Source organism: Fukomys damarensis, unplaced genomic scaffold, assembly GCF_012274545.1.
Source record: "Fukomys damarensis isolate Sample0158 unplaced genomic scaffold, DMR_v1.0_HiC HiC_scaffold_12, whole genome shotgun sequence".
Taxonomy (NCBI): domain Eukaryota; kingdom Metazoa; phylum Chordata; class Mammalia; order Rodentia; family Bathyergidae; genus Fukomys; species Fukomys damarensis.
In genome coordinates, this window is record NW_022900924.1 from 4,540,710 (window position 1) to 4,550,117 (window position 9,408).

Sequence of the window (9,408 nt, forward strand, 5' to 3'; positions counted from 1 at the left end):
GGAGAGTGAATGAAGCAATGTTTTGCCTGGGTCCCCAGACAGGTTCTGGTCATTGCCTATACTGGAAAGGCCCCTGCTGTTTTTTGTTTTGTTTTGTTTTTTTGGTTTTTTGAGACAGGGTCTCACTATGTAGTTGAGACTGCCCTGGAACTCACTATGTAACCCAGGCTGGTCTCGAACACACAGTGATCCTCCTGCCTCAGCCTCCCAAGTGCTGGGATTACAGTCATGCACCACCACGGCCCGGCTGAGGCCCCTGCTGTTTGAGGGGCCCAAGGCTGGGTCTGATTGACTTTCCCCTAAGGGAGGGTGCCATTTTTATCATAGAATGGCAGTGATTTCCCTCTTCACACCGAGGGCAAAGGCCAGGGGTTGGACCAGTATCTTCCTCTTTAGGAGGTAGAACTGTGGCTCCTAATTTAGCTGGGTTGGCACACTGCTTATGAATGTGCCCTGTTTTTCCACAATTAAAACATTGGATATTATTGGTTTTGAGTTTTGTTTTTTTTTTTGCCCCTTTTGTAAGTTAATTTTGTAAATTAAACATGGCCTGAGCCAGCATGGAACTCTTGTAAGATTTATTCCTATATCTTGGCAATTTTGAAAATCTTTTAGCCCTAATGGCCCCAAGGGCTTGTTTACAATCCTTATTTGCATTTTCAAAGGCCAGTTGCAGTACTGTTGTTTCAGCTGCCTGAGCATGGAGACTCTGCCTACAGACTGCCTCCTGTAGTATGAAACTTAATATAAGCTCTTGGGAGCCCTGTAAAATACACAGAGAGGACTGAGCTGGAGCGCCTTCCTCAGGGATGATGGCTCATGCCAGTTCCATCAGTAAACTTAGCTGGTTGTGTGTCTCCTCAGGATAGGCCATTCGTTGTGCTAAGTCTGCAGAAGGACCTGTTCCCAGTAACATATCCTCAGTGTTCCCTGGCCGTCCACTCTCTATTTTGGCCTGCCTGCTCTGCTGCGAGTTCTTGTAACTACATTAAAATGAAGATATTGGCTTGGTAATAAGCAGGAATGGGCAAGATGTTTAATGTCCTGTGGGGCCATACACAGAGCCCCCAAAATGGAGTCCAGGACCCCAGTGTGAAAGGCCCCTGCACCCCGTTATTCACCGTGCTCTGTTTTAATTCCTTCGATGCCTGATACTCTGTTTCCTGATGTGCGTGTGTCACCTGCTGAGGATCGTCAGGGTCCGGTCTGACCACGACGGGGAAGTAGCAAGGCCCAATCACAGCCTCTGCCATAGCAGCTCAGGGTGGCCTCCACCAGCCTCCAGGACTTTGGGAACTGTGGGCCTCGAAAGGGGTTCTTCATCTCTGTACAGTCTTTTCCCTTCTTTCACCAGAGGGGGAGCAGTGGCGATAGTGGCAGCTGTAGCCTTACATAAAGGCTCCGATACTGATTTTATCAGGCTCCACGTTGAAAAGTTTCTCAGGCAGTTCATTCACCCCTTGCGTGGGCTCTCCTTACATTTTCTCCCAGTCTATCCCAATTCTCTGTATCCTGTTTGATAATATCCTGCAGCATTTTTGAAAGAATGAGCACTAACGTGAGCCTTGGCCGGTTTCACTAACATACGCAACAGCTATACATGTCTCTGCTCCTCCACTGAGAAATTCTGCCCCATTATCCTGGTTAAGAAAAGCCTTTCTGTGGGGCAGTGACTTATTTTCGCCTTTTTTAAACAGCTGGCTTCTGCACTTGTCCCGCAGAGCTCCCCAACTTCTACTTCCGGTCCTTTCCCACTCCTGTGGGTCTCCCCTCTACATCTCACAGGGCCCCAGTTACTGAGGGCTGATCAGACCCTTACCTACCTTTTGGAGGGAATGCCAGGGAGTAAAAAGAAACAGAGACGATTTTCAAGATATAAAGGGGACCGGGAAGAGGCCTGCCTCTAATGGGCAAGCTCAATAAAACTCTGCAGTTGGCCCACTTTTGTTAGCCAGTGAGAAGTGCGGAGGGAAGGGTAGCATGCATTTCACGGAATTGCAACTACAGACAATGGGTGGATAAAGACTAAGTTAATGAAGAACCAGATTTTCTCCACACCTACATGCCCGTAGGCTGACGACTGTCCTCAGCAGAGGCTGTCTTGCCTCCGGAGCGCCAGGTTACTGGCATTGCACCCATGGCCAGGGGGCATGCGGCCTTCTGAATGCTTCCCTATTCTGGAGGCGAGATCACACCAATCTTGAGACTGAGATCTGAGTCCCATAGCCCAGTCCCCAACACAGGAAAAAAACACACTCTGACTATGATATATGTACATAGTGTTTTGTTTCTGTTTCTCTCTTTAGGGGTGACTTTGTTCTTAAATCTGACCTTTAGCAAGTGTCTTTCACCATGTTTAGGAAGATCCATGGTCATTATTTCTCCCACAGGTGCTTCTAATGTATTCTCCCTTCTTTTTGTGGGAGTCAGATTTCGTGTACTAGACCTTTTTACTATTTCCCACATCTTTTCTGCAGTGTTCCTTCTTTTCTCTCCCTCTCCTGCCCCCCACATCCTCCCTTGCTCCCACCCTCCCTCCCTCTCCCTTCCTGGTGCTGGGGAGTTTTTATTGTCCAGTCTTCGAGTTGGTGAAACCTGCTTTCAGCTTTACTTGTTCTGCTCTTAAACCTATCCAATAAATTCTTAATTTCAGATATTGTACTTTTATGTTCTAGAATGTCTATTTGGTTATTTTTCTGTTATGATATTTCTGTTCAAATGTTCTGCCTATTCATCCATTTTGTTCTTTTTATCTTTTTTTTTCTTTTGACTTATTGATCACAGTTATTTTGAAATTAGCTCCTTGCCAGTAAATCTTCTTAGGACACACTATGCCAAGTAGTACTTGATTCCACTGGCTCTTGGCATTTTAGCCATCTGTATTTCTGAATGTGTACATTTCTCTTCCGTAGTATCTTTTTTTATTTTCATAATCGCCAGTGGACTTCATGAGGGGAGTATTAATTGTTGAAAACTTCCCAGAAGCTCTCAGACAAGGCTCGACCTTGTGCGGGTGTCATTGTCAGAGATTGGTGAGGGAAATGCTGGTTCTGGGAGTTGGACCCACCTCATAAGGTCCCCTTGGCCAGCCAAGGCTACAAGGATAGTATTCTGGGTTGAATTTGTCATTCCTGTTTTTAGTTATGTATCACAAGGTTTTAAACATTATAAATATAAACATACTTATTAGGGAAACAACTTTGATATCTAATTCAACTATTCTATTTTTCAATCCTTTTTTTTTTTTTTTTTCAGGACTAAGGATTAGACCCAGGGTTTTCACACTGAGCTTCATTCCCAGGCCTTCTTTATTTTTTATATTGAGGAAGGTTTCATTAAGTTGCTAAGTTGCCCAGGCTGGCCTAACTCGACTGTCTTCTTGCCTCAGCTTCCCAGGGTGCTGCGATCACTGGCAGGTGCCGCCACACCTGACTCTTGTTGTTTTAAATTTTCTTCTACTCATTGTTAATATATGTACTTTGGATAAGAACCATTGGGCTTAAATTTTTTTATCATGGTAAAATGCATATAAAATGTACAATTTTAACCGTTCAAAAGTGTACAGCTCAGCAGTACATCGATACTCTTGGGCAACTATCACTATCTTCCCTCCCACTTTCCATCTTGCAAACCGGAACTCTGTACCCATTAAACAATGACTTCCTGATCTCCCTTCTCTCAGCCCCTGGCAGCCGCCATTCCACTTTCTATCTGTGTGGGTTTGACTACTATAAGAACTTTATATATGTGCAGTTATATACTGTGTGCCATTTCGTAGCTGGTTTATTTCACTTAGCATGATGATCTCAAGATTCATCTGTGCTGTAGCATTAACTCCCACATTTGTGGCTTTCCTTTTGAAGGAGAATAACCCAGTGTGTGAATGTACACATTTTGCTTTTCCACGCTGGGACATGGACGCTTGGGTTTCCTCAGCATTTCAGTTGTTGTGAATTATGCTGCCATGACCACCAGTGTTCATATATTCTTCGAGGCCCTGGTTTCCTTTCTTTTAAATATGTGCTCATAAATGAATTGCTGGGTCACAATGGAAATTGTATTTTTAATTTGTTGGGAAAACAGCAGACCATTCTCCACAGGAGCTGTACCATATTGTACGTCCCACCACAACAAGAATCCCGTACACTCCATGTACTCATCAGCACTGGTAATTGTCTTGGTTTTTTCATAATAGCCATCATAGGTATGTGGTAGGATCACATCCTCTTTGGCTTTCATTTATTGAATGGTTCATTAAGTCAAGCGTCTTTGCTTATTGGCCATTTATATATTTTCTTTCTAGAAAGGTCCATGCTAGTTCTTTCTGGATATTTTTATTTCTGTTTTTTAAAATTTTTTGTCAGTTCTAGGAATCATTTTCAGGGCACTGTACACAATAGACAGGGATTCTATCATTAACCCATACTCTCCTTGTCACTTTTGTTTTTATTTTTTTGCTTTGTTTTTTTTGAGACATTGTTTCACTATGTAGTTGAGACTGACCTGGAACTCACTATGTAGCCCAGGCTGGTCTTGAGTTCACAGCGATCCTCCTGCCTCAGCCTCCTGAGTGCTGGGATTACAGGCGTGTGCCACCATGCCCGGCTCTCCTTGTCACTTTTGAATCAGGTTGTGTTGTTTTTGTTGAGTTTTATTTAGCAATTCTCTATTCTGGATATCAGTCCTTTACCAGGCATATAATTTGCATATAGTTTCTTACATTTTGTGTGTTTCATTTATACTCTGGCAATAGTGACCCACAAAATTTTAAATATTTGTCAAAGAGGTAAAAACAGCAAGTAAATATATGAAAAAATGTTCCACATCACTGGTTATTTGAGAGATGCAGATGAAAACGACACTGAGATTCTGCCTCACCCCACAAAGGATGGCTGCTATCAAGAAATCAACCAGGGCCTAGCATGGTGGTGCATGCCTGTTATCCTAGCACTTGGGAGGCAGAGGCAGGAGGATCGCTGTGAGTTCAAGACCAGCCTGGGCTACATAGTGAGTTCCAGGTCAGGCTCAACTACATAGTGAGACCCTGTCTCAAAAAAAAAAAAAAAAAGAGAATCAACCAATAACAAGTGTTGGTGGGGTTGTGGGGAGAAAGGAACCCTTCTCCATTGTTGGTGCGAGTGCAGACTGGTGCAACCACTGTGGAAATCAATATGGAGATACCTCAAAGAGCTGGGACTAGAGGTTCCATTTGACCCAGCTATCCCTCTGCTGGGTATCTTTCCAAAAGAATTAAAAGAATCATATCACAGAGATATATGCACACACATGTTTATAGCGGCACAGTTTGTAATAGATAAAACTTGGAAACAGCCCATCTGCCTATCAGTTGGAAACTGGATAAAGAATATGTGTTTTTTCTATAAAATGGAATATTACTCAGCCGTAAAGAATGAGAAATTAGATTCATTCATAGGAAAATGGATACATATTGAGGATATACTCCTCAGTGAAATAAATAAGTCACACACGGGTAAATACCAAATAGTTTCTCTGGTGTGAAAAACTATAATATAAGATCCTAATGGTGTAACTGACAATGTGAAATAGGAAGAAAGGGGCTAAAGGTGTAGGGAAAGTGGGAAAGGTAATAAGGGAAAAGAAAAAAATATGAGAAAACGAAGAAATGGAAATGAAGTGTTTGTAAAGGGGGAGGGGAGGAGGAGGTGAAGAGAGGGCAGGGACAAGGGGAAAAAATGAGAACCAAGACCTGTCGTGTAAAGGTACAAGATCCCAATAATGAGTGTAACTGTACTGTATACTTAAAATGTACCAATAAACTCAATGAGGAAATTTTTAAAAATATTTGTGAACCCTATTTTTCTTTTGTTACCTTTTTTTTGGGGTCTTTGGTTTCATATCTAATCATTGCCAATTCCAATGTTATAAAGCTTTTGCCTTGAATTTGCGTCTAATGGTTTTTTAGTTCTAACTCTCATATTTTTGCCTTTGATCCATTTGGGGTTCATTATTGTATATGGTATTAGTTAAAAGTCCGATGTTATTCTTCTGCATTTGGATGTCCCCTTTACCCAACACCACTTGTTGAAAAGACTGTCTTTTTCCCTATCAAGTGGTCTTGGCCCACTTGTCAAAAAGCATTGAACCAAATATGCATAGGTTTATTTCTGAAGAGGCACTGGATTTTTGAGAGCTGAAAGGCATTGCAGGGATTATCTAATCCAGTGTCTTCCTATCACAGAAAGGAATTGGAGATCCAAAGAGAAAGCAGGTTGCCCTGGCTGTCATAGTGAGAGAGCTGAGAGCCCACATTTCACATCTGATGCTTTTTAAAGTCTGGTTGCCAGTTTGCTTTGTTCCTAGAGTAGTGCTGCCAGTTACTTCTTGGACGTAAGTCACGTACAGTGTACGTTTTCCCCTCGCAGAAAACAACTGTGGCTCTCCCACTCCTCAGACCACCCCTCCAAACAGCCGCCAGCAGCACTTACACTTCTGAGGCTTTGCTAGAGGGAGAATAGGCCCCTCTGTTTCGTGGCTTCCCATTTGTTCTACATTTGGTTTGCAGACCTCTCAGAAGAGTGCTGAATTCGGCTCCTCCCAAACACCTCAGTGCCCATTTGTCTTTACTGCCCACTGGCAAGGAACTTGTCCTGTGGATATTCTAGAAGCAAATCCACTTTCTCCCCTGCCAACCAGGAAAACCGACTTGGACTTAGATGCCATCCCAAAGACTGGCCTGGTATGATGTGCACTGGGAGGGAAGAAGGGGTAGTGGTGATGGAAAAAAAGAATCAGAGAAAATCCCAAAGTGGATTTAAATCTACACCATTCTTGTTTTCACTTTGCTGGGTTTCATCATTCTAGAACTACTGAGCGCTTCTTGGTGATAACACAACCCCCTTTGTTGGGAGCTGCAGGTCCCCACTAAACCAAAAGCAAGGATTCTTACGTACTCTATGGAGGAAATTAAGAGAAGCAGCAGCTCAGGGGTACTGCCGCCTGCCCTGCAAGAAGTGCAAGGACCCGAGTTCGATCCCCGGTACCAAAGAAAAAAAAAAAAAAAAAAGGAGAAGCACGGGTGGGGGTGGGGAGACTGCCACAGGGTGCCAGGGAGAGAGTAAGAGGTCTTCAAGACTGTCGGTAGGAAAGGCTAGGCAAGGGAGCACGTGTGTGAGGGAGAAGAGGGGATGAACCACAGCATTCCAGAGGACATGAAGCACAGCTGAGCTAAGAGGAAGAGGATGCGTTGGTTTGGATTTAATAGCAGCATCTGTGGTAAGGGTGGTATTCCAGGTATGGTTTACTCGTCGTCATGAGCAGCGGCAGTCGTGGTCTGCCCACAAGAAAAGGAATGTGGAGAGAGGAGGCCAAAGGGCAGAGGTGCTGTGAGGTGGAAAGAAGAAAATGGACCAGGGAAGAAATCTTTGCAGCCTTTGTGGGAAGAAGCAGTGATATTTGTTCCGGTTTCCTTTTTATCTTTTTCAGAACCCAGAAACTAAATAAATGAACTGAAATTTTAAAATCTTGCCATGTTGGCTTGGATTAGTTTTGTTAGTTCCAAATCTTAAGTCTTCCCCCCCCCCAAATCTTGAGTCTTTTAGGGTCTTCATCATTAAAGACATGTCAGTTGAAATTTAAAAACTTGTGCTAAGTAGTTTGTGTGTGCGCATGTGTGTGCGTGTGTGTGCATGTGTGTGTGCGTAGAAATGAGTCTCTCTGGATCCCTCACTGCTCTTCTGGACAACGATGATGTAAACATCCTGGTGAATGCTGAGTGTTATAAATTAGACAATTAAAGAAATTAAATTTGTTAACCAAATCCTGCAGAAATTTTGCTCCAATGAGGAAATTCGCAAAGAAAGACTCGACACTCCCATGTCTACTTGGCATCCCATCCCTCCATCCAATGCCTATGACTATTGCAGCAGGAAGCCCTCAGAACCTTGTGCTTCTGGGTACTTATTTGTTCCTTGTCATTGAGTTTGGACAATGCATTTTTTTTTTTTTTTTTTGAGACAGGGTCTTGCTCTGAAGTTCAGGCTGGACTTGACCTTACCACGTAGCTGAGGCTGGTCTTAAACTCTTGGCAATCCTCCTGTCTCAGTCTCCTGAGTGCTGGGATTACAGGCATGTGCCACCATGCCTGGCTACAATGCACTACTTTCAAAAATAGAGAAAAAGTGGAAAAAAAACTCTTGGTGGTAATTTTCAAGTAGAGTTAGTTGGTTTTTTTTTGAAGTATCACATGTGGATTATGAGTTTTCTTCCTTGATGTGAAAACTGAAGGAATCTCTGCCTCCCACCATATTTCCTGAATGGCAGATGCCCGCTCCTGTTTCAGCTGTGGCCTTCATGAATGTTTCAGCTTGGCAGTCTTTTTGCAGCAGCTGTGGTGTGTGAATGTCTGAGCAGAGTCCCCCATGCCTGCTTGGACATTTATGAACCTAGACTTGAATTTGCTCCACTTAGTCTTATCCCTTCAAACTAGGGGCCTGTCAAACAGTAAAAAATGAAGGTGTTTTGGATTTGAATTGATGGACTGTAAAAAGTTGTAGTAGTTACTTTAAAAAGAATTAGGCAAGTGTTTCCGGTTTAGTTTGGGGAAAGGGCAGAGGTTTCTTCGGCTTGAACTTCAGAATGGCCTAAGGGAACTGGAAAAGGGCCTAGAGTGAATATACACTCTGGGTTTCCCTAGGCAGGCCATGCTACTTCAGACTTGTAACCAGAGGGAACCCCACCCCCAAATTCCAGAGAAGAAACTGGGGTTCCATAGGTGCAGGTCACGTTACTGGTCTGTGGCAGAGAGCAAGTCAGAACCAGAACTCTGCCAGCTCAGCTGAGGACACTCCTGCCTGGGGACAAGGAGCAACAGAAGGGACTTAAACAGAAATGAAAAACGGAGAAGCAGTTCTGTGTGATGTCACCAGGCTCCAGGAGGCCCATCTGTTGGTAGATTGACGCTCTAGAACCAAGGAGAAGTGGGGGTGGAAGGGAATTGGAGTCCAGGTGTGGATGGAACCAAAACGGTCCCCACACCTCTAGTTCATGAGACAGACTTGCTTGTAACTGGTAACCCCAGGAGAAAATGAGGGTGGAGAGATGAAGGTTGAGCCGCGGGTCACCCACTGGCTCCTCCTCCGCTGGACCTAGGTGAGGGGCCAGCACCCTCCGGCCTTGATTGGGCCGAAATAGCACCCTTAGTGGCGGATCGGGTTTGCAGCCAGGCGTGGGCATTTTAAGACGCTGAGCTGCCCTTTCTATTGCCTGACTGTGTCCCGCACGGGGAGCTCGTCTTTGTCTAGCCCGCTGGTCTGGAGGAGAACGCTAATCCCTGCTTGGGACGGGGCTGGCGGAGGCGCCTCTGGTCCACCTGGGACGGGCCGGTGGCCTCGGGCCGCACCCTCCACTCTTGGAGCAGCCCGGGGAAGC